This window comes from Cebus imitator, unplaced genomic scaffold (genome assembly GCF_001604975.1).
Source record: "Cebus imitator isolate Cc_AM_T3 unplaced genomic scaffold, Cebus_imitator-1.0 Scaffold316, whole genome shotgun sequence".
NCBI lineage: Eukaryota > Metazoa > Chordata > Mammalia > Primates > Cebidae > Cebus > Cebus imitator.
The window spans coordinates 1,611,491-1,636,657 of NW_016107631.1; the positions used below are offsets into that span (position 1 = coordinate 1,611,491).

At 56.2% G+C, this 25,167-nt stretch overlaps 1 protein-coding gene across 4 annotated transcripts in view; it reads right to left on the minus strand.

Moving 5' to 3' along the window:
* The window catches only part of DAGLA (diacylglycerol lipase alpha), a 70,170-nt gene that overhangs the window by 37,475 nt on the left and 7,528 nt on the right, over positions 1-25,167 (minus strand). The window contains exons 1-2 of one of the 4 annotated variants that reach the window (XM_037729738.1): positions 12,063-12,073; positions 7,029-7,040 (exon numbers count right to left, since the gene is read on the minus strand). The exons of 2 other annotated variants lie outside the window; for them this stretch is intronic. The gene's annotated coding sequence lies outside the window, so the exon portion shown is untranslated. Of the gene's footprint in view, positions 1-673; positions 862-7,028; positions 7,041-12,062; positions 12,074-25,167 lie in introns of those variants that run through there. One more of the 4 variants, XM_037729739.1, reaches the window with a different exon arrangement.

Genomic DNA, 25,167 nt, shown 5'->3' on the forward strand with positions numbered 1-25,167 from the left:
GTGACCAGGCTGACCGCACCTGCCCTCACCCTTCCAATCTGCGGAATCCTCTGACCTGCCTTCGAGAGCAGGCAGGGCTGCATCTCCTAGGAGCCCGGCACTGCCTCCTTTAACCCACAACCACCCAGGGAGAGGGGACTCAACACCCAGGACAGCTTGAACCACAGAGCTCTCACCCAAGGTCCCAAGACTCTAGAACACTCCAAAGCCTGAGATCCTGCCGGGATGCCCTACCATCTATCTGCTTGCATGTCTGAGCTTCCGGGTGTCTCATTGCAGGCCTCTTCCCGCTCAAACGCAGGATGCCCTGACAGGTAGAGACCCCCCCACTCCCGCTTTTAAGCCCATCTGCCTTTCCAGCTTTCCACCGACCCCACCCCCTGCTCCTCCCTCTAGTCACCCCCTCTCCTAGGAGCCACTTGCTGGGAGTTCACTCCCCAGATGGCCTCCCTGCCAGGTAGTTCATCAGCTCCCAGCAAGAATCCCGGTGCTCTGGCTTCTCAGAGCTTCCTCCAGAGGAGACTCCGTCTGGGTGCTGGCAATGCCTCAGTGAAGAATTAGCACCTTCCACTTCATTAGGGAGCCCCCTAATGAAGCTGTTAATGATATGCTAAGTGGGCACACCTAGCCTGACACCTCCCCTCTTGGGGCCCCGCCCCCTTGCCCAGCCTACCCTGAGCCCTGGTCCTGCTGCCTCCTCTTCTCAGGCTGTGGGCTGGCCCTTGGGGTCTGGCTGGTGTGGGTGCATGCTGCTCAGAAGTGGGGAGGCTTCGTAGGCCACCTCCCTAAGCTGCATGGCCATCTAGGGCACAGGCTGGCCACTCAGGCTATTGGGTTTCCCTTTAACTGTTTCCCGGGCATCTGGAAAGCAAGCAGGGATCGAGTGACTTCGTAACAGGAGTCTTTCCCCAGGGGAGGAGGTCTGCAGAGCTCCAGTATGTGACAGGAAGGGCCAACATCCCCTGCCCCCATGGAGACTGGAGAGGGAGGTGGCATCTGCTGCCACCAACAGCACACAGGCTGCACCCCGTCCCCTCCCTCTGTCACCCTCCTCTCCTTCTGTGCTCAATGAGGAGGATCTCGGCGCTCTTCAGTGGGTTTTCCGAAGCCCTTGGGGACCCCGGATGAGGGGAGGAGGCCATAGTGGGCAGGCTTCAGGAGGCTCGCAAGCAATGTCAATCAGAGCAGCTTGCAGCTGCTTTATGTATTGGGGTTCCTTGTAACATTGTGTTTGAACATAACAGTTTCAGGGCTTAAAAATGTTTGAAGGGGCTGGGCACAGTGGCTCACGCCTGTAATCCCAGCGCTGGGAGGCTGAGGCGGCAGATCACCTGAGGACAGGAGTTTGAGACCCGCCTGGTCAATATGGTGAAACCCCATCTCTACTAAATATACAAAAAATTAGCTGGGCATGGTGGCACACTATGCAGCTGTGGCAGAATTGCTTGAACCTGGGAGGCGGAGGTTGCAGTAAGCCAAGATGGCACCATTGCACTCCAGCCTGGGCAACAGAGCTAGACTCTGTCTCAAAAAAAAAAAAAAAAAAATTTGAAAGCCACTGAACAGGATGTGCTCTCAGGTCAATTCTAGACTTAACTTTGAGAGTTTTACCTGCAGAACGGCCAAGGAAAGCACCTGGGGGCTCCATACAGGTACCCAAGCTCACACAAGGATCACAGCGTCTCCTCCCCTTGCCTGAGCGAGGAGGGCAAAAGGGGCCACAGAAAAAAGACACTGACCCAGAAGCTTAGAGACCTGGGCCGACAGCTGAGTATTCTGTCCTTCAGACCTCCCCATTCCCTCCCACCACCCCAGGCAGGGCAAAGCCGGACCCAAGCACAAGGCCTCCAAGAAGGGGCAGGGGCTCGGAAGGCCCTCTGCTGCCGGGTGGAGAACAGGACTGGAGCTGGCTTTGGTCCCAGTGCCTTGATTTACTCAAACGGCCACAGAGTTGTGACCTTCAACATACAATGCAGGGGCTGGCCACTGCCCAGGCTGAATCAACCACCCTCTCCTTGTCTGTCAAACAGGATGATGAAGATGACAGTGCCTCCCTCTTGGGGTGGCTGGCAGGACAAAGAGGTTTAAAAGCTGTAAAGTGCTGAGAGCAGGCTCCAGCTTAGAGGAGGCGACTGGTGGCATCCAACTCTAATTAAATCCACCCCCAAGCCAAGTGCGGTGGCTCACACCTGTAATTCCAGCACTTTGGGAAGCCAAGGCAGGCGGATCACTTGAGGCCAGGAGACTACTAAAAATATAAAAATTAGCCAGGCGTGATGGTGGGCACCTGTAACCCCAGCTACTTGGGAGGCTGAGGCAGGAGAATCACTTGAACCAGGGAGGTAGAGGTTGCAGTGAGCCGAGATCATGCTACTGCACTCCAGCCTGGGCAACAGAACAAGACTCAGTCTCAAAAAGATAAAAAATAAAATAAATAAATTCCTTTCTCAAGAGCGTATTATGACTCCTAAATGACCTTTAAATAAAATTAAAACTTCCAACCATCAGCTATAAAGCTTTCCATCAACCACACCCCTACCCCGCCCTGCCCAGCCCTGCCACGAGCACCCACACCCTGAACTTCGGCTGGCTCGGTCCCTGCTGGCCGGGGATACCCACTCCCGCTCCTGTCTTTCCACCTGCTCAGCCGCTGAGTGTGCCCTGTGCCCAGGCATTTCCTCCTTTCCAGATGGCCCCACTTGCTTCAGGCACTCCTCCCCAGCGAGGCCTCCATGGCCTCCAAGGCCTGCCCAGTGCCTGTCCCAGCTGGCCTTCAGCCCCAGCCCTGGAAGACCAGCCCATGAATGACCAGGTAAGCCCACGATCCACTTTCCTGCCGGCTTCTGGTGCACCTGCCTCGCCTCCTCCGTGACACGGTGGGTCATGGCTTCCACCTGCTTCTCTCCACCGGCCTGTAGAGGAATAGGCCAGGAGGCTCTGGGCAACATGGAGAATGGAAAGGGGAGGGGAGCTCAGGCCTCTGTGATGAGGGCAACCCCAACAGACCCCTGACAATTACCAGCCTCTGCCTGCCCATGCCTGAGCAGGGCCACAGACCCATCTGTTCTGGGCAGGTAAGGGCCCACCTGCTCGACCTCTAACCCCGGAGTTTGGCATCACTTTCCTTCCCAGGGCACTTGCCCTCAGAAGTTTGGGGCCCCAGCCTTGTGACACTGTCACTTCTGTGACCTCTGCTTCCTGACCTGCTCCAGGGGTAATGGGAGGTGAAGCTGGGTGGGGCCACGTGCTCGGCACAGCCCCTCTAGTCCCAGTAGCACTCCGCTCCTACTTCAGAAGGACAGGGCAGGGAGGCGGTGGGAGTTTGGGAGGGCCTCATCCCAGTCAACAGGGGCCGGCACAGTCGGCCCCCTTAACTATCAGCAGTGGGGCGGAGGCAGGCCCCGGCTGACCCCTACTGCCCAGGGGAGGTCAGTGAAGCTGCCGTCACTCCAAAGGATAAACCTTTCCGCGAAGGAGCTGATGGCACTGTCTGAGAGAGAGCAGCGGTGCTAATGGGATGCCCAGCTGGGGCTGTCAAGCCAGACAAGGTCCTGGTGAGACCAGCTGAGGCCAAGGCTCCTGCCAGGCAGAAAGTGGCACCTCATCTCCCCCGGGGTATGGGGAGGCAATGTGACAATGCCTGCTTCCTCAGCAGGCCCAGTTCTTCCCTGCTCATCCTAGGAAGACTCTGGAATGGGGGCAGCGGTAAGGGACTCAGTGAGAGCTAGGGGACCTCGGCGGGGTCAGCCTGCGTCACAGCTCATGCTGACTTCTCCACCCTCAGTGGCCGCTGGCTGCTATAAATACCACTCCTGTCTCTGGATGTTGCAGGAGGTGACCTAGAATCATGGGCTCTGAGGCCTCCTGGGTGCGCTCCCCGCCTGTTTTAGACAGAGCCTGCTTGACCAGAAAATACTGGTAGCTTAGAGCCCACCCCCAACCATGAGCAGGGCCCTCAGGTAAAATTCCAACCCTCAGGGAGATGGCTTCAAACCCAGATCTTCCTCCGTCTTGCACCTCGACATGTTCATGGGCAGGATGCAGCTACCAGGTCCCTGGGGAGCAGAGCCCCGGTCAGCCGAAAGAGACATGGCACCCAGAGCCACTGGCTCAGCCCGAGACCTGCTGCCATTCATTCTCGTTCATGCCCAACCCACTCTGAGGCCCAGCTGGAGGGTGAAGGCTCCAAAGCCATTTGATCCCAAGTCCCTTCCCCGCCCCCAACTTCACAGTCCCATGCATGTCCTTGATTCTTGAGTCAGCCTGGTTTCCAAACTTGTCATCACCCTGGAAGCCTCTCTGGGATGCAGTCTACTTCGAAAGGGGACCTGTTAGACTGTTCAGCAGTTGCAGTGAGTCCTCGACAGTTTCATACTTCTGCTCAGTAGCGTGCTTCTGAGCGAGCCCTTCCCTCCTAGAGAGGTCCCAGACAGGCCCAGGCCTCAAATCCCAGGCTTGGCTGACCCAGGAGCAAGGACAGGAGGTGGTCCTGGCCCTGGCAGGTGTGAGGACACCAACACCCACAGATGGCCAGGGCTTGGTTCCAGGCTCCTGGCTTAGGACAGGGGCAGGCTCTCAGAGTAGAAAAGGCTGGAAACAGCGCCGGGACTGGGCCCCGGGTGGTGTGAACACAGGTGAAATCTGGATAAAGTCAAGTTCATGCATGCAGCCATTCTCCATCCATGCATCCTTCCACAAATCACCAGAGTGCCTACTATGTGTCAGGGAGTGGGTGGATGGTGACACATAAAAGCCGACACAGTGCCAGCCCTCATGGAGCCTGTAGCCCAGAAGGAAAGAGACTGAGCAAACCTTCACATACCACAAGGAAAAATCCTCTGATGCATGCTCAGACAGGGAGGTGAGGGCGGCTGCCTTCAGAACTAGGAGCTAAAGCTGTTTCTGAAGGAATAGCAGAGGGAAGCGACCACAGGAGAGGGCGGCGGGGAACGAGCACCGGAGGACACCCTCGGCAGCAGGGCCCAAGTGTGAGGACAACGGAGGCCGGGAGGATAGAGCCGAAGCCAGGCCAGCAGAGAGGAGGCCGAGGCAGACAGCTGGCAGGGCCAGGCCCTGGGCTCTGAGCCTGGGAACAAGCCAAGGTGGGTGTGAGGGCGAAGAGAAGTGGGTGGCCCAGACGGAGATTCAGCAGACAAAATGGGGACAGACAGGGTGGGTAACAAGGATGTTTACTGGGCTGGGAGCCATGGCTCACGCCTGTAATCCCTACACTTTGGGAGGCCAAGGTGGGCGGATCACCTGAGATCCGGAGTTCAAGACCAGCCTGACCAATACGGAAAAACTCCATCTCTATTAAAAATACAAAATTAGCTGGGTGTGGTGGCACGTGCCTGTAATCCCAGCTATTCAAGAGGCTGAGGCAGGAGAATCGCTTGAACCAGGGAGGCAGAGGTTGTGGTGAGCCGAGGTTGAACTACACTCCAGCCTGGGCAACAAGAACGAAACTCCATCACACACACACACACACAAAAGGATGGTTACTGCCCACTGTAGCACTGGTGCTATCAAAGGCGACCCCAGCTGTCCGGCCCATGCGACGGGGCGAGCAGAGGGGGTACCCAATCCCAGAGGAACGCCTTGAGAATGTGCCTGGGGCTGCCCACCCCACCCTCAGGGCTACAGCTCCGGGAGCCAGCCCTGGGCTCTGTGAACACAGGTGAAGTCTGTGTCCTCCCCTCCCCCAGTCTCAGTTCAGTCCAGTCCCGAGCTCAGGCGAGCCCGGGCACAGCAGGTCAGGACATTGGTCCAGGAGTCCCACTCGGGTAGTCAGTGGGCTCTGCCCCCACGGCCAAGGGTTCCCAATCATGTGCTTGAGGGGGTTTGGGGCACTTCTCCTGAACATTCAGCTCCCCACTCTTCCTGTCATGCGGGCCTGACCATGAAAAGGACCATGCAGAGGGGCTCTGAGAGCTACTTCAACCTATTACAGGAGGGGAATGGAGAGAGGGCCTCTGTATGCCAGTCATCCCCACGCTACCATCTGTTGGCACTCAGAAAATGGTACCTCAAAGTGAAGTCCTCACAGACAGCCTGAGAAGCAAAACTTTTCTCTGGCCTTCTGCCTTCCTGTCTCTACCCCTCACTTTCCCGACATAAGACACAAACCACAAACTGTAGAAACTAGAATTCTCTTCCCCACCCCTCACTCTCCCCAGAGGCAAGCCGTAGAAACTAGAATTCCTCTTTCACAAGACAGGTCATAGAAACCAGAACTCCTTCTCCCCAAGGCCATCCACAAAACCTAAAAGTATCAGCCTGTCCCCGCCTTTCTGTATAGGAGCTGGCCAGAAATACATTCTCTGGCTCGGTGGCTCATACCTGTAATCCCAGCACTTTGGGAGACCTAGATGGGCGGACCACTTGAGGTTAGGAGTTCAAGACCAGCTTGGCCAACATGGTGAAACCCCATCTCTAGCAAAACATAAGAAATTATCTGGGCCTGGTGGCACTCATCTGTAATCCCAGCTACTCAGGAGGCTGTGGCAGGAGAAGTGCTTGAAACGGGAGGCAGAGGTTGCAGTGAGCCGAGATAGTGCCACTGCACTCCAGCCTGGGCAAGAGAGTGAGACTCTGTTTCAAAACAAAAAAAAAAATATCTATTTTGTTTGATAGTAGGTCATGAGACCCCCATTCAGACTCCTGCCCCATACTCTGGAGGAAGGAATGCAGCACGAGAGGCCAAGGAGAATCTGAAGGAGCAGGCCTTGCTGGGTTGCCCACTCCGTTACTCCCATGAGGTCTTACTTTTTCTGTCCACTCCCAGTTCTACCTGGTTGTCCATTTCTCCTCAAACTTAAGCAGCATAAAAATGGAGTTTTCCCTGGATCTTTGGGTCTTCATTCTGAAGGCTCCCATGTCATGTAAAACTTTGATTAAATAAATTTGTTATGCTTTCCTCTTGTTAAGCTATCTTTTGTTACAGGAATGCTGGCTGTGACCCTTATAATGGGGAGAAATGGGATCACCCCATAGCTGTGCCTACAATCCATCCATCCGTCTATCCCTCCCTCCCTCCCTCCCTCTATCCTTCATCCGCCCACCCACCATTTCCAGTCATTTTATACTGTTCAACACACTTAGAAAGCCCTCTCCCAGCCGGGCGTGGTGGCTCACACCTGTAATCCCAGCACTTTGGATGCCGAGGCAGGTGGATCACAAGGTCAGGAGTTCAAGACCAGCCTGGCCAAGATGGTGAAACCCTGTATCTACTAAAAATGCAAATATTAGCCAGGCGTGGTGGCGGGCACCTGTAATCCCAGCTACTCAGGAGGCTGAGGCAGGGAACTGCCTGAACCCAGGAGGCAGAGGTTGCAGTGAGCCAAGATTGTGCCACAGCACTCCAGCCTGGGCAACAGAGCGAGACTCCATCTCAAAATAAATAAATAAATAAAGCCCTCTCCCTCTCATGCTGGCCTGCCAGCCCTGCGGCCTGGCCTCTGCCTGCCCTCACCCGCCTCCCAGGCACACTGGCCTTCTCTCTGTTCCTGCAGCAGGCCAGACATGCTGAATGCCTTTGTCCTCACTCCTCCTCTAGCCTGGACAGAACCCCATCCCCACCCCCAGATCTCTGCGTGGCTGGCTCCCTCCTGTCATTTGGCTCCTAGCTCAAACATCCCCTCCTGGGACTACCTGCCACATCTCAGGTACCCCGAGCGCCCCATCACAGGACCCTGTTCTGTTTTCCTATCAGCACTTCTCACGATCTAAGGTTCCCCTTAATGTGTTTACTGTCTGGCTTCCTCCACCAGGGTGTGGCTTCTCAGGGAGGGGTCTTGCTTGTTTTCTTCCTTGCCAGGTTCCCTGCACTGAGTAGAGATTTGGCAGGTGGGGGGAGCTCACCATGGCCCTGCTGCCTGAAGGAGGAACCATTTTTGAGCACAGCCTGAGAAGGACAGAAACAGGAGATTGTAGGAGCCAAGGCAGAGCTGCACCTAGAACCCAGGGCTCCTGAATCCCAGCCCTAGGCTCCTTCCACACCATCTGCTGGCCACGCCTGGGATCCACAGCCCTATCCTGAACTGCCCAGATATGCGACTTCACTGGCCACCGAGGACCCAGCGTGGTGGAGGCAGGGAGGAAATGCGGCATCTTGACTGATGAGGCAACTGTGACAGGAAGGGCTGCAGGGCGATTCGCCTGCAGTAATGCAGCGAGTGGTCCCGCTACTGGAAGGCTCCCCAGCATTGACAGGCCTGGCTCCATGCCGCCTCCCTGTGCATCTGGGCGAGGGTGACTTGAGTCCACCTCTGTACAGCAGCATCCTGTGGGAGGGAGGGGGTCCCTCCAGGGAAGAGCACAGAGACCTACATTCTCAGGATGCAGCTAGGAGACTCAAGCCCTTTCCCACCCCGGGCCTGGAGGGCACCTCAGCCATGGCCTGGCCATAAGCGAGAAGGGGAAGGACCTGGGAAAATGACTTCCCTTAGTTCTAAGGGCCTCAGCGTCTTCATCTGGAAGATGAGGAGGTTGACCAGATGTTCTCTAGTTTCCCTAGGATCTACTTCCCCTGTCCCCCTGCTCAGTTCCTAAGGGTCTGTAGCCTCTGGCTAAGGAATATAATCCCACAGAAGTCTCGGAGCCTTAAGGTACTATCGTCTTTCTCACCCACTTTCTTCTGGTCCCCAACGCTGTCCTGGAGGTAGGGAGGTCAGGAATCTCCACATCATGGCCCAGTGCTTTAAAGGATTCCCACTTTTGAAATCTGTCAGAACTAAGTTCAAAACAACATGTTCAGCCCGCAATTATCAGAATAAAAAAAAGGAGACAGAGAAAACCCAACATGGATGGGCTAGGTGTGTTGGCTCACAACTGTAATCCCAACACTTTGGGAGGCTGAGGCTGGAGGATCATTTGAAGCCAGGAGTTTGAAACCAGCCTGGGCAACATGGTAAGAACCTATTTCTACAAAAAAAAATTTACCATTTAGCCAGATGTGGTGGTGCATGCTTATAGTCCCAGCTACTCAGGAGGCTGAGGCAAGAGGATTACTTGAGGCCAGGAGTTTGAGACTAGTTTGGGCAACATACAGAGAATCTGTTTTTATTTAAAAAAAAAAAAAAAATTATCTGGGCATGGTGGCAAATGGCTGTAGTCCCAGCTACTCAGGAGGCTGAGGCTGGAGGATCACTTGAGCTGAGAAGCTCCAGGCTGCAGTGAACTGTGATCCCAAAACTATACTGAAGCCTGGGCAACAAAGAAAGACCCCATCTCTAAAAACAAAACAAGAAAAGCCTAACCTGCTACTGACTGCCGCCGTGTGACCTCAGTAGGTTCGGGGGTGAGACTGGGGAAAGAGTAGGTTCTCGGGGTCCTCATTCGCCCCCTTCCCCGTGACCCGGAACTGCCCTCTACCAGCTTCCTGCAAATGTGGGAAACAAGATATACTGAAGGTTCCGTGGCTGGGCGTGGTGGCTCACACCTGTAATCCCAGCACTTTGGGAGGCCGAGGCAGGCGGATCATGAGGGCAAGAGATCGAGACCATCCTGGCCAACATGGTGAAACCCCGTCTCTGCTAAAAAAATACAAAAATTAGCTGGGCATGGTGGCATGTGCCTGTAGTCCCAGCTACTCGGGAGGCTGAGGCAGGAAAATTGTTTGAACCCGGGAGGCAGAGGTTGCAGTGAGCAGAGATTGTGCCACTGCACTCCAGCCTGGCACCTGGTGACAGAGCGAGACTCTGTCTCAAAAAATACATATATATACGGAAGGCTCCTTAGAGGAAAGAACAAGAAAAATCCTCAGCAATATTCTTTCCCTTTAAGCAGAGCCTTGGGCTCCTGTGTGCACACATTCCCACCACGTGGGGCTCATGGAATGCTGGCTTCTCTCCTCCTCCAGGTTCGCACAATCCAGGAGAGCAGAGGAAGACAGCAGGTGCCCAAGATGTGCCTGACACTCAGCAGCTTTCCTACCCAGAGCAGAAGGCGAGGAGGGTAGCGGGCATGTGGTGGGGCTGAGGCTGGCGGCGGAGAGACCGGCTCCTAATCCCTATGGCCCCTCTGAACCCAGCCTTCTCTCCCTTCTTCTGGGGCCTTGGCAGGACACATGAGATCACGTCTGGGCGGTGCTCGGGGCATCTCAGAAAGAAAAGGCCCAAGGGATGGAGGTGGGATTAATTATGTATTAACATGCTTCTTTATTAGCACTTCTGTTTACTGCAGGGCACAATGGAAAACACATGGGGCTTGGTGTCAGAGAATCCAGGCTGGAAATGGGTCATTCAAGAGGTTCATTATGGCCTCTGCCACTATGCCCAGATCATTTTTTTCCCGGTCATTCCGGCCATTCCAGAGGTGTGGGCAAGTCATAACTTCTTTAAGCCCCAACTCCTGGAAAAAGGGGATGAACATCTGAGCGATGTTGGACAAAGCATGACACAAATCAGATTTCCTCAGCTGTCCGTGGGATTGCAGGAACACCAGCCTCCTGGCATCGCTCACTGTGAGGAGACCAAGTGTCTGGCCTGGGGCTACATGTGAGGGACACGAGGGGGTCTCATTATTGCTGCCGGAGGAACAGGGAGGTGCAGGGTGAACGGCCTGAAGATCGGGCTGTTGGCAGTGCCGTCCAGGCTGGCACTCTCTGGGTGTGTCCCAGGTGGGCATGCTGGGCCAGCTCTCCCCAGACGGATCCCCACAGGGCAAGAGAAGGAAGGGGCTGTGCAGGGCCAGGTGGGCCATGGCAACTCAAACAAGTCACACGCCTCAGAGGGAACCAGCACGCCCTCTCCTCCACACCTGTCTTGCCTCCCAGCTAAGAGGCGTGGGTGTACCTGGGCTCCCCATAGCCAGGAGCCAGAGGCTGCCCTACCCAGGTCAGGCTACATTGGCCAGGCTCCCCACAACCCCTAGTACATATCCAGGCTCCCCAAGGGCCAGCATAGGAGTGACCAGGCAACCTCCTACAGCTGTGTCCACATGGGAAGGCTGCCACCATGACTGCACCAAGATCCCCCCCCGCCCCCGCCAAAGCTGCTCTGTTTACAGAGCTCTTTGCCCACAGAGGGCACAGTACAGCCTCTTGGTGGCAGTCCGCACATACTCATGGCTTGTGTGACAGATACCAAGTGGTGGAGAGATCACAGGCCAGAGCAGTGGGTTTGCTAAAGGCCAAGCAGGGTGGAAACTCCAAGACAGTGCCTTGAGATTCCCCTCCCCACAGGACCAAAGCCACTCCAGGAAGCTGGCCATAGGCGGGACTGCAGGGAGGGAGGCACCTGGCTCCCTGCCTGGCTAATGCAAGCCCCTCTTTGAAGTCCCAGCTGTGGAAGAGAAAGGGCTCCCTCTTCTTAGGATGCCAGATCCATCAGCAGCTGATTAAATCTGTTCTCCTTGGCCTGAGGATCACGACCACAGCCTCAAGGAGTCACTGGCCAGGAGCTCAGTCTGACAGGAGAGGATGCTGGGAGGCCACACCCTCAGGAGGGCAAGTGTTGGGGAGGCAGGTCCAGGGCTTCTGCCTCCAGGGCAGGCCCAGAGGCTGGAGAAGTCCAAGTTCAAGTTCCTGGGGCTGACTCATCAGAAAGAGGGTAAAGAGAAGGTCAGGGCAGGGACTGGTTGCATCAAGACAGGCTTTCCTTGCTAGGAGGAAGGGTGAGGGCCTGCAGACCGGCTGCTGCAGAAAAGAAAGGGGCAGATGTGTCCACAAATACTCCTAGGTCCAATCATGTGCTCCTCTGCCTCCTGCCATACAAAAGTCCCATTGATGCATCCCCTTACCCCCACGCCACAGGCCAGTGCCCCAACAGGAGGGCTCTGGGGGCCTCTCCAGCTCCAGTCCAGCTGCTGCTGCCCTGGCACGCCAGGCATGCCAGGCCCGGGCACTGCCAAGTCACATGCTCTGAGTGGGCTAGGCCAGACACTACTGGGGCAGCCTCGGGGACGCAGGGTGACATGGCATTCGCAGATGATGCGGGGCTGCAGGAAAGCTAGGTGGCCAGAGGCAGCTGGCCACCTGTCTGCCACCCTCCCCAGCCCCACCCACCTTCCAGGGGAGAAATCCTTGGGCAAACAGTTAGCCAGGTGAGAGCAGCACAGCAAACGCAGGGCTGGGAAAAGCAAACACGGATGGCCTCCACACTGCGGGGCCTGCTGCCCTACCAGGTGGCTTTCAGGTGGCTCCGCCCACAGCTGCCACTGGTGTCCCCAGCACTTGGCCCAACAGTATTTGCAGGTCTCCCAGGATGAATGCTTTGGCCTTTCCTTCATTGTACTCCCCAGAGGGGCCTGACTCTGAGGTGACAGGGGCAGCCACAGTAAAGGACCGGCAAGGCATGAGTCTTCAGAGGGTGAGGCGGACCTGGGCCTGGAGTCTCTGCTGGGCCACGCCTTGGCTGGGTGACTTGCAGCAAGTCAAAGGAGGACCTTAGGGCCAGGGATGCCTATCGCGCATGGCCTTTGTGAAGGTTAAATGGGATGAGGTCCATGTGGGACCACTGAGAGAGGATTTGGCACAGAAGGGGGTCTGGATGTGTGGATGCCCGGCCTAGTGCTGCCTGCAGGTATGGGGCAGAGCCAGGGCAGGTCGCAGCAGGAGAGGCAGTGCTGTGGCTATCTGGATACCACACTCTCCCAGGGCATGTTCACTTGGCTGATCTGTGACCCCCTGGCCTCAGCCCCAGGGTAGTAAGGCCAACACTGGACTGTAGAGCCAGCCAGGAGAGAAAGATGGTCCAGTTCTATTCCACCAGCAGGGGCTGCATCTGCTGGCCCCAAACTCAGGGCAGAACTCTCCCCAGCTGAGGAAGACCTGTGCCCCCACTGGCTCCCATCCAGGGCTTCAGCTTGAGGCTGGCCCCCACCATTCGCGGCCAGAGGAGGCACTGTCTTTCTGAGGTGCACAGAATGTCCCACTTGCTGTGCTCTGCTGCGCGCCACGGTTGAGCGTGCTCGGCAGGCGGTCTTCATGCCTCTGCCTTTGCACAGTCTGTTCTCTTTGCCCGAAAGGCCTTTTCCAATCTTGCTCTCCTGGGAACACCTCAGTGTTCCAAGGCTCAGCCTAAACACAACCTCCTCTGTGAAGCTGCCAGGGCCCACCAACCCCCAGGGGCAGACCTAATCAGTGCCCCTCCGTTCCAGGCTCCCCACTGGGCTGGGAGCTCCAGGAGAGCAGGGCTACACTTTGCATCTCTTGTCCTTGGCACCCGGCACCATGCCTGGTGCCTAGCAGCTGCTAGAGAAATGTCAGACAAGGCCCCCGGCCCAGCTCCCTTGCTCCTCTCAGCTCACGCTGCCAGCACATTTGGCCAAAGAGACTCAGAGATGACGTGTGGGAAGCAGGGCAAGAGTGAGCTTCCCCGGGGAAGCAGGTGAGGCACAAGGTTTCCTTTCCTTTGGAAACTGTCCGTGCTACGTGCACCAAGCTTCACCCACAATCAGAAGTGGCTCTGGAGGCTTGCAGGCTGCCTCCCCATCTCCAAAAGCAGAAACCAAAGTTAGCAGGGTGGTAAGCAAGGGAAAGGGAAGTGCACCGGAACTGCAGAGAGAAAGGCAGTTGTGGCTGCCATCTGCTGTGAGCAAGATGTTTGGAGAACATGCACTCCCCATTCTGAGGTCTCCCAGCCAACTTGCAGAGAGCTGGGCCGCCCCTCTGCAGATGGGAGCCAGCAGCTCAACCAAGCTGCAGAGGCCCCATAAGAGAGATGTCAGGGACCCTGCCTGCCTGCTCTGACCCTCTGGCTGTCCCAGTCTGACCTTCTCATTCTTGAGCAGACTGGGAGCCAGGATGCCAGCCCAGGACGTGAGTCACACTGCCTTTTCCAGGGAGCCCCTAACAGGCTCTGAGATGGCAACTCCACAATAAGGCCGATGATAATGTAAACATAAGGGTGACAAGGGCAATACCAGACATCGCTCACTGAGAGCGCAACTACCTGCCAGAAGACCCGGTACTGGGAACTTCCAGCCATTATCTCACTTTGCCCCATGACTCTCAGGGGAAGAGGAAACGGAGGGTCCAAGAAGGGACCCTGGCACTGTTCCTCACTGCAGAGACACCTGGCCACCCAGGGCCATCACAGGAGAAAAGTAGCTGGGCATGGCAGGGCACACCTGGAGTCCCAGCTGCTTGGGAGGCTGAGGTGGGAGGATGGCTTGAGCCTAGGAAGTCGAGGCTGCAGTGAGTGCAGAGAGCTATGATTGCACCACGGCACGCCAGCCTGTGTGACAGAGCAAGACCCTGTCTCTTGAAAAAAAAAAAAAAAAGAACAGGAGAATATCTGAGTGGGAAGGAACCTCTGAGCTCTAAGCCACTGAGTCACAAACGCTCATTTGAGGGAGGAAGGCAAGGGCCAAGGAGTAGATAGCTGGCCCTGTCCACGCCGAGGTCAGCAGCAGGCTGGGAGCAGAACCTGGAACCCTGCAGCAGCCCAGGCTCCTGGGGCTTGGTGCGCTCCTGTGCAAGAATGGCTCCTGTTACTTCCTGTCCTGGGTCCCCACCTCAGGGCTCAGCCACTTGGGGCCATTCCCCCAAGCAGCTCAATTCATTTCCTTTAGCCCGGGAGGACTGAGGTAAAGCTGGCCCTGCCTGGAGGGCCCATCTCAGTTTGGACCAGGCCTCCCCTCGTCCTGTTCCGGCTTCCATGCTCCTGACCACAGCAGCCGGCCAAGCTTGGGAGGCTGGGCAGGGCCAGGCCAACCAACCACATTCCTTTCCAGGACCACCCTACCCTGGGCCTACCCACAGAGGGATGAGCACAGCCAACAGGCTCATCAGTCACTGGACTGTCCCATGGCACTGGGCCAAAGAACCTGCTTCATTTCTCACCGGCCAGGCAAGCAGGTAGGGGGCTGAGAAGTCTGCCCCCCAATACCAAACCATGCCAGGGTCCTGAATGTCACCCTGTGCCCTCAGCCCTGGCAGACCAGTCCCCAGAGGCTACCATCCCCCGCTATGCCATCCCAGGGAGGTCGGGGTGACCTTCCTCCCATTGGCGATAGGAAGGTAAGGATCTTGGGGCCAACCACCCAGATCTGCACCTCCTGTCCCATCCCCCATGGCTCTGCTGCGACCGCCCCCACAGGCCAGCTCACAAGCCGCACACTCTACCAGTCTGTCTGCTCAGTCCTCCCCCAGCCCCCCACACACTGTAATTGCAACACCTCCGCCCCACTGACAGCGCCTGCCGCTGCCTGCTCGCTGCCAAGGGGGCTGGGAGGTCCCAAAGATGTGCTTCACGCAGACCTTACTATGGGAAGGGACGGCAGTTTGCCCCTCTTCTCCAAGGGGTCATTAGATCCGGGTGCTGACCCTACTTCCTGCCTCTCTCACTGCTCCCGACCCCACCCGCAACCCCGGGTGGCCCAGTCTGCAGAATGCCTCTTACTCTGGGAGGGGTGGAGGGAATCAATGGCTTCCCTATTCTCCTGCCTCTCCCACAGGGGAAGGGGAGGGAAGGCATGTGGCCCCTGGGGGGATCTTTCAGGGAGCGCCCGGCCCCATTGCTCCTCCTCTCTGGGAAGTAGGGGTGGTGTGTCTGATGGACAGCTGGGCTTCAAGTCCACTGGGAGTGGAAGGCAGGCAGCCAGGGTGGTGGGCACCTCCACCCCCAATCTCCCGCTCCCAGGACTCCATGGAAATCGCTGCCACTATCCAGGCACCTTCACAAAGAACTCATGCCTAGGCTGAGGCACAGCCAGGCCGAGGGTGAGTCAGCCAGGGAAATCCCGGCACTGGCACCCACCGCTGGTGACGGTTCCGCTGACACCTACAGAACGGGGTGCCCAGCCCCGCCCGCAGAGGGTGAGAGGAACACCCAGGCTCCCCTACTCCCATTTCCTGCTCCCTGAGAGCGAGCCTGGTGGTGGGGGCAGGGAGGAGTCTCAGTGGGGGCGGAGTCCTGGAGCGAGGCCTCGGGCACACGACTGCTGTCTCTGGGCCTCTGGTCCCTCATCCTTGGACATCAGTCGGGGAGGAAGTGAGAGAACGGTCACCACGGCTTCTGGGCTCTGGCCTGGAGCCTGCCACCCCCACTCTGGGTATCAGGCTTTCCAGGGTCTCATGGGGACATGTGGGGATGCATACCTCACCTCATTCCTGAAGGGACTGCCCCTGCCCTCTTCCCAGGCAAGGCCACTGTTCTGCCTGAGCCCAGCGCCCCCACTATATGCTGCCCAGGACCCCAAAAAGGCAGAATGGAGAGCAAACTCAGGCCAGGAGTCAGTGCCCTCCCTGGGAGGAGAGAGGCGGAGCAAAGAGGAGCTGAGAAGAACAGAAAGCCGGACACAAAGCCTCCTCACAGCAGGATGTCCTGTCCCTAGAGAAGCGCCTGAGGCCAGGTCCCCACAAACCCGCTAGACCGGTTGGCTGGAGGGGGTGGGAGGCTCAGACCTGGGCCAGAGAGCAGGCCTAGGGCCTAGAAGCTCCCAGCCAGGAAGCTCCCACCATTCCTCCCCTACTGGGAAGTGGGGGTGAGCTGTACTCAGCAGGCCATTAAGCAGGAGCTTCTGGGGACATGGACTCAAGGGTGCCAAGCCCTGTCCTCAAGGAGCTCACAGTGCAGAGTAACAAGGAAACTGGGCAGGTCGGTAAGCACAGAGCTTTGATGCTGAGGCCTGTACCACTGCTCAGCCCCAGGCAGACGGAAAGCTTCCTGGTGGGGCCTTGTGGTTGAACAGAAAGAGCAGGGAAAGCAAGGCTAGCTACCCTCCTCCTCCCCCTCCTCCCACCCGGTATCCAAAAGCCCCCCTGGTATCCAAAAGCTCCCCCCCCCAAGCCTGTGGGCAGATGCACCTTGTGCAGGGCTGGATTCCAGCCAGCAGAGAGTCTGGGCACCACCATTGGCTCCCAACAACCCTGCCTCTCGGTTGCTGGCAAAGGTAGCTTCCGCAGGTTCCCCAGGCCAGGAAAAACACGCTTGAGAGTAGAGAGCGGGCCCGTGGGGCTGCCTCCCTGGCATCACCAGAACGCACATGCTTGGTATTGCCCAGGCAGGGCCCCTCCACTGGCGGGGGGACATGCGCGTGTTCCTGTTTCGCCAGCCCCCCAGCTTTTATCTTCTAGGCTTCCCCTCTCCATGGTTCTTCCTGAAGACCAGGCCTCTTGCACTTCCCAGACAGGGAAGCGGGTGATGCAAGCGATCTAGAAACCCATCTATTACTTTGAAAGAAGACTGAAAACATGTGACCGCATGAATCCCATGGGTTTACTTCAATGTCTTTAAAACAAATGGCTTGAATGGATTTCTCCCACCCTTCCTCCCCACGGAGCCACTCAATGGAGAACAGCAGCTCAAAGGGCCACAGACTCAGGGCTGCCGGAAATGGGGTATCAGACACAAAGCCTGGCAGGGGGCACTTGAATAAAGGCAGCTTTGGCCAGGAGAGGATGAAAGGCAGACACCTGACAACCGCCAGCGCAGAGCACAAAGGGTGCACGCGAGGCCGACGTCAGGTCCAGGCATGCACAGGCACCCCGGCCCTTGGCCACGGGTGGTGGATGGCTCTCACGTCCCAGCACAGGTCTCCCTTCCTCCTGCCACGGCATGGAAGCCTGGCTGTGGTGACAGCAGGGCCCTTGCTCAGTCCCTTACCTGGAGAGCCCTGACCCGAGCAGCCATTTACTCGCAAACTCACTGGGCAGCTGAAACACGCAGGTAATGTCTTCTTAGGCAGCACAAATCGCTGAGAAAAAAAACAGGCAAGGAAGCAGGGCTGAAGACATGTGACAGTCCCCAGAAGATGAGAGCTGGAGGGGCCTGGGGAACTCAGAGGCCAAGCCTCCCTGATTCCCCGAATCCCGCAGATGAGTACCCTAAGCTCGTAGAGGAATGCTGACGTGCCAAGGTCACACAGCTTTGGGCCTCAGCCCCATCCTTGGCTGCCATCCCAGCCTCATTCATGCAGACATTACTTTCTGAGCACATCCTATGTGCCTGGACTCTGGAATTTGGGTTTAGTCGCCTAGGTGACGTCCTGAGAAAAACTAAACTTGGCCACAGAGGTTTGCAAGGTGGGGGCTTCCCGCCTCTCAGCTGTCCCCTCCCCACCCTCTCCTCTTATGTAAAATGGGAGGAGTGCTGGCCATCAACAAGAAAGACTCAAAGCAGAGAGGAAGTAAGAAAGCAGGAGAGGCCGGGCACAGTGGCTCCTGCCTGTAATCTCAGAACTTCGGGAGGCTGAGGAGGGTGGATCACCTGAGGTCAGGAGTTCCAGACCAGCCTGAGCAACATGGAGAAACCCTGTCTGTACTAAAAATACAAAATTAGCTGGGCATGGTGGCGCATGCCTGTAATCCCAGCTACTCACGAGGCTGAGACGGAATAATCACTTGAACTCGAGGTAGAAGCTGTGGTGAGCCGAGATCGCACCATTGCACTCCAGCCCGGGCAACAAGAGCAAACTGTCTCAAAAAAAAAAAAAGAATGCAAGCAAGAGAAGTGGTCTGAAGGCCTGGGGATCATCAGCCACACCCTGAAGGTGAGGGAGACGGTGAAAGTCACCCCAGTAGGGGAGTCTGGGCTGCCTCTGGCTGGAGGAGGCCTCAGCTTAGGTAGGGCAGGTGTGCTGTGACCAGGGACCCCAAACCAGGCATACTAACTTATGCAGACCATTTTCTTCTTATTACAAAAATATTCTCTATAGAAAATTGAAACCGGCCGGGTACAGTGGCTCACATCTGTAATCCCAGCACTTTGGGAGGCTGGGATCACCTGAGGTCCAGGAGTTTGAGACCAGCCTGGCCAACATGGTGAAACCCCATCTCTACTTATAATGCAAAAATTAGTCAGATGTGGTGGCGGATGTCTGTAATCCCAGTTACTTGGGAGGCTGAGGCGGGAGAATCACTTGAACTGGAGAGGCGGACTGCACCACTGCACTCCTGCCTGGGCAACAGAGTGAGACTCAAAAAAAAAAAAAAAAAAAAAAAAAGAAAGAAAGAAAACAAAATAGAAACCAAAAACAAGAAAACAGAAATCACCCATGATCCCTCTAGGAAAACTATCAACTATTAGCATCCTTCTCGTATTTTTTTCTCTGTCCAAATGTGGGATCATTCAGTACCTATCACGTTTTTTCACTGAACTAAAAGGTGAACACTTCTCCTCCTTAAACATTTTCCTGCCACCACCTTTCCTTATTATTGTGGAGTGGTCCACGTACATGATGTACGGAAGTTCATTCAACCAACTCTCTAGTGGAGGATGCTGGGTTGTGAGAAAACCCTGCAGCTGGGCCCCAGGCAGAGTGGCTCTGGGGTCCTGGGCTTCGGTGGCAGGATCATGCAGGAGCCCCAAACTCCTGACCCCAGCCTGGTATTCCTTCTCCTCCTGGCAGAGGTGAAGGTTTATGTGCAAGGGGTGGGAGTGGGGAGTGGGGATTCTGCCCTTCAGAGCACTCAGGCAGTGAGTGGTCCCCTAGTGACTCTCAAACTCATGCAGATTCCCAGGCCCCACCCAGCAATTCTGAATTAGTAAACCCAAGGCAGGTCTCAGGAAACTATATTTCTAGGTTCCAAGTTGGTTTTTGTTGTATTTTTTTGTTGTTGTTTTTTTTTTTGAGATGAAGTTTCACTCTTATTGCCCAGGCTAGAGTGAGTGCAATGGCACAATCTCAGCTCACTGCAACTTCTGCCTCCTTGGTTCAAGCGATTCTCCTGCCTCAGCCTCCCAAGGAGCTGGGATTACAGGCATGCACCACCACGCCCAGCTAATTTTTGTATTTTAGTAGAGATGAGGTTTCTCCATGTTGATCAGGCTGGTCTCGAACTCCCAACCTGAGGTGGTGATCCACCTGCCTCGGCCTCCCACAGTGCTGGAGTTACAGGCATGAGCCACCGCACCCAGCTAGGCTCCGAGTTCTACTGCGGCCAACCCCAGGAGACTCTGAGGCTGGCGTTAACAAACCTGCACTCAGAAACCCTGCTCTGAAGGACGAGTCCTGACCAAGACTGCTCAAGTGTGATAAGCCGAACTTCTAGAGCTGGTTGTGGGCTCCTCTCCCAGCAATGATGATGTGGAGGAGGTGGTGGTGAAGGGGTGCCGAGATGCTGCATGTCTAACCTGGTCCCAGGTCATGCTGCTGCTGCCTCTCATGGGCCATGTGGGCACCTGTGCAGGCCCTGGGCTCTGCCTGGACATATGATCACAGCAGGCCCTAATGCACTGACTATGGGTCCAACACTTCGCCCTCCAGGCTCCAGGTAAGCTGTGCTGCAGGGCCCGCAGCAGCAGCATTACTGGGTGCTTGTATAGAAATGCACATGTGGGCCCTGCCAGCCTGAACTGGAATCTGCATTAGCAAGCTCCCCAGTGATCTGTGTGCCGATCAGAGAAGCACGATGCTGAGTCTGTCACAAGCCAGCGTCATCTCATGTCACCTCCTAACACTCCTCAGAGGCCAATTATTCCCTGATTTTATAGGTGGAAACTGCAGCTGAGAGGTTAAAGGACCTGGTTGAGGACTGAAGACTAACCCCAGCAGGAGCTGCAACGGGAAGCCAGACTGTCTGGCCTGAGCTCTCAACCCCACATCCCAACACCCCCTGCGGTTCCCCATTCAATCACCACCAGCGCTCTGAGTGGGTTCACGCTCCACTTTATGGCGACTTGAGGAGGTCAAATCAACTGCTCCGAAGCTCTCCCTGGAGTACGGTGGAGCCTACCCCTGTGCCTGTGTTCGTTCCCTCTCAGCCCGCTCTGTCTGCAGGCACAGAACCAGAGCGCAGGGCCAGGTTGGTGGGGGGGGTCCCACCTCCAAAGCCTGCAGACTCTGCAGACACAGTTGGAGCAGGAAGTGGGAACCGGGGCGGAAGAACCGGGAGCTCAGTTTGGGGTGAGGATATTCTTTCTTTGCAGTCAGACTCAGTTTTGTGTGCCTTTTGAAAGGAGACAGAGAATAGCTGTGCTCGGCCCAATGAGGCCAGCCTCTTTCAACCTTCTGGTTGCTGCCATTTCCAATTACAATTTCAGAGGGCTCCTATCATTTATACATCCCAGGATGCACTGCTCCAGCTGCTTTATGATGGGAGTTCATTACACCATTAGGTTAAACTTTTATAAAGTACTGAGCAGCTGGTAGGCTGGGCGCTCGGCTTCGTTACTGCTGCTGGAAGCCTGCTGAATAGGGTTCACCCGGGGAAGGAAGAGGGTTAAAGGGGCCAAGAAATGGAGACGGCAGCTGCTCAGGTGGCTCGAGCCCTCCATTAGGCTGTGTCCTAAATTGCATGGTGTAGCAGGAAGGCAGCAAGGAGAACAATCTGGACTGGCTCAGCAGCACCGGCAGGGGTGTGTGGGGTGAGAGGAGCCATGCTGTGTGAGCCTGAAAGCTGCCTGCCATGGCCGGCGAGGAACAGGGTCCGTGAAGGTCAGGTTAGGCGGCAGGAATAACAAGGTGGCCCCAGCCACGGAGGGGTCTACCCGTGGGGGGCGGCGAGGGCTTCCTGGGAGCGGGGGCTGGCCTTCACAGCAAGAAGATGGCCAAAGGGGGCCTTCCTTTTGTGGGAGGCTGTTCCTCCTGTGGCTTACAAGGTCCTCAAACCCCATGCCAGGTGGGGAGAATGGGAACACCCTGAGAGCAGGGGTCAGACAGACGGGACCTGAGTCCCAGCTACAAACACAAGGCCTCTAGCAGAGTCCCTCAATTCCCCAAGGAAGCTGAAGTCCTAGACCTGGACCCCTGCTGTGAAACGAGTGTTCCCTCCATGGATGCATGGGACTGTCCTGAGCACAGAGCCTAGAGGGGGACGAGTGTCTAGGGAACGGAAACCATCATTGTTCATTGCATTAGATGTGTCCCTACACATAAAGCACTGCGTAGCAGAGAGGACTCACCACACAGCATTTGCCCTTGTGGCTGCTGTTAGATCGGTAGTGTCTGTTTAGGCTAACTCGGGAACTCCCTTAGAACGAAGTGATACCTTTTCTCTGACCATTCCCAGCTTCAGGCACAAGGCTTACTGTCAGGTCTCCAGGCTTTCAAGCCTGGAGCCTGAAAGTCTGAAGCCCTGCTTGCCTCGGCTGATGTCTCCCACCCCCTGCCTGCCTTCGCCATTGACCCGGATCGTCCAGCAGAGCTTCTCCCGGACAAGCCCCTCACCCAGCCCTGCCATCTTAACTGTTCTTATGATAATGTGAATACCTCTCACCCAGCCCTGCCATCTTAACTGTTCTTAAGATAATGTGAAGACCTCTCACCTAACCCTGCCATTGTAACTGAACTTGTAGTCATGTATACTCCTTGTCCCACCCCCTACTACTGTAACTGAACTTACTCTGCAACACCCCGGCCCCCCAAAAAACTACCCAAACCTATAAAACCAACTCCAATCCCACTGCCCTTTGCTAATGCCCTTTTCGGCCTTAGCCCACCTCCACCCAGGTGAATAAGTTGCCGTATTGCTCACACAAAGCCTGTTTGGAAGGTCTCTTCATTCAAAGTGCTCGTTTTTCAACACTTAGCATGCAGTAGGTGCTGGATAAATGTCCTTGAATAAAAGGGTAGATGGGAGATGACACGTGGCAAAACTATTCTTGGGTCCCAGTCCCAGGGAATGTGTCAGAGAACCAAGTTCTTTTCAAAGGTGTGAAACAATCTCTTAAGAAAAATCCCTTAAGTTGCTGGGGAGAAAGAGACTTGGATACAGCTGGTGTTCTGGCCCCGGGGGTGCACCGGGGTAGACTCTGGCCTTGCAGCCCAGGACAGTTTGCGGTGCCTGGAAGCTCAGGCCCCGTGGGCTGGGCTCCTGTTGCCCCGGAGAGACTGCCCAGACCTGGAGGCTCCCCAGAACAGAGAGGATGGCATGGAATTCTGTGAGGCCACGTCGTGACCCCCCAGCTCTTAGGAGGGCAGCTGGAGGGGCTGAGGGGCTTTGTGTGGGGAGGCTCACAGAGTCTGAGGAAGAAACTGGATTCCCCCAGTAGCCTCAGAGAGGAAAAGTTAGACAAAGAAAAGGCAGCGGATGGAAGAGATGCCAAAAGAAGGAAACCAGAATAGAGGAACAAAAGCAACCAGGGACTGTGGGCTGGGAAGGCCAGTTCTCATAGAGGGTCAGGACGGGAGCAGGGTGACATGCCAGGCGGGTGGCAGGATACTGTCAGCTTTGAGAAGTGGCCCTGCCGCTCGTGGGGAGCGAAGCCCAGGAAGCCGGCCCCAACACAGGAGTGCTGCAGGGGAGCCACCGCATCAGGAAAGGGAGGGTCCCATCAGACACAGCACAGGCCTGGGCTGATGCAGAACAATTATGAGAAGTAATCGTGATCATTAACAACAGCAGTTAACATTTCCTGAGTACCCATGATGCTCTTGGCACTGGGCGGAACTTCCTACGTCATCTCATTTGATCCCATTGTGCCATGTCCCATTAGAGCCCCATATAAGAAATGAGGAAACTGAGGCTCAAACAGGTCAAGTGACTCTCACAAGTAGTAGTGCTCTCAAAGTGCTGCCTTTATGCTGCAGCCCATGTCTGGAGGCCTATGCCATGCTGAATTTAAAGAGGGAGAGAGAATGAATCAGAAGTGGATAATCTTGGAGACCGGGAAGACTTGAGTGGGTGAGGTGAGCAGGTGCTAGCTGGGAGGCAGGGCACTGGGGGTTCCCAGGCCCTGCAGCTGAGGCTGGAAAGGCCAGGACAGTCCCCTCAGCCACTGGGCCTAGGGCTGCCCGGTGATTCTGCAGCCTGCCCCAAAACTGCAGCGGAGCAGCTGTCCCAGGGCAGTGGAGGAGCTTGGATGAAGAGGGAGTTGGCTACAGGGCGTGCCAGGGGAGCCTGATGTCATCTCGGCCTGTAGAGGGCGGAAACTTGGGAAGTGAAACAAAACGTCCCCTAACGGTAGCCTAGCTTCAATTTCCAATGAACGATGGCAGGCATGCCTTGCCCCCACCCACGAGTCCAAGGGCCCTGCCCTTTTCGTCAGGCCCTGGCAGCACGTGTCATCTTCCCCAGCCCCAGCCCGGCACTGAAATGTGTTCCAAGTAAAGCTGATGAGAAAGCAGAGGATCCCCAGCCAGCGCCCCGGGAGCCTTGCCACTGTGAGGCTGGCGGCCTCACCACTTTCCGGAATAGACACAGGGCTCACCTCCTCACAAGGCTTTCTGCATGTGTTGAGGGGTGAGGGGAGGTCTGGGCGGCTGCCTGGTGAGCTATCCTCCATTCTCCCCACACCCAGCCTGAACTGACCTAGTTAGGCGGCATGTGGAAGATGGAAGAGGAAGTAGCGCCCAGACCCCCCTCCCCGCAGGCCCCCTGCACTTCCACACAACCCTGGCGCCCAGACTGGGAGGGACCACTTCCAAGGCCCCAGGCACTGCTCATCCAGCCAGGACAGCAGCCCAGGGCCTGGGACCCACTATAAGGACCTCCTGCCCCTCTCCTAGCCACACAGGTTCCTCAAGCAAGTTCTTGGCAGCTGGCAAACTGCAGAATTCATCTGCTGGGCCAGGGTGGCTCGGAGGGTGGGTGCAGATGCCTTGGCTTGGGTTTGTGTGCCCAGTCTTAAGAATTCCCGGCCTTCATGCCAGCTCTTGAACCTCACATACGAGCAATCCTAATCCTTGGTTAGTACAATGTCTTTCCTGAAGTCCTTTCCCGTCCGGTGTCGCCTTTGAACAGTGAGGGAGATAGGATAAATATTGCTGCCACTATACAGACAGGGCGACTGAGGCTACGGAAGGAAAAGTGACTTGTCCACAGCTGCCCAGCAGAGCCAGGAACACTCCAGGCCCAGCAGTCCCATGCTCCTTGTTATGGTCATAAGGATTAAATGAGAGAAGGTATGGAAATTGCTGAGCATGGTGCCTGGCACCTATGTCCCCTTAATGTTATTTTGCCATGATTGTTATGCTTCAATGAGGACACAGATCAGTGAGGGGAACACACATGCTCTCTCAGAGGGCCACCAGCACTATTCAGATAAGAGCGTGCTAGAAGATGCCTTTGTTTGGCCAGGTGCTGTGGCTCCCGCCTGTAATCCCAGCACTTTGGGAGGCCGAGGTGGGCGGATCACCTGAGGTCAGGAGTTTGAGACTAGCCTGGCCAACATGGTGAAACTCCATCTCTGCTAAAAATACAATAATTAGTCAGACGCAGTAGCAGGCACCTGTAATCCCAGCTACTCAGGAGGTTGAGGCATGAGAATCATGTGAACCTGGGAGGCGGAGGTTGCAGTGAGCTGAGATCATGCCATTGCACTCCACCCTGGGCAACAGAGC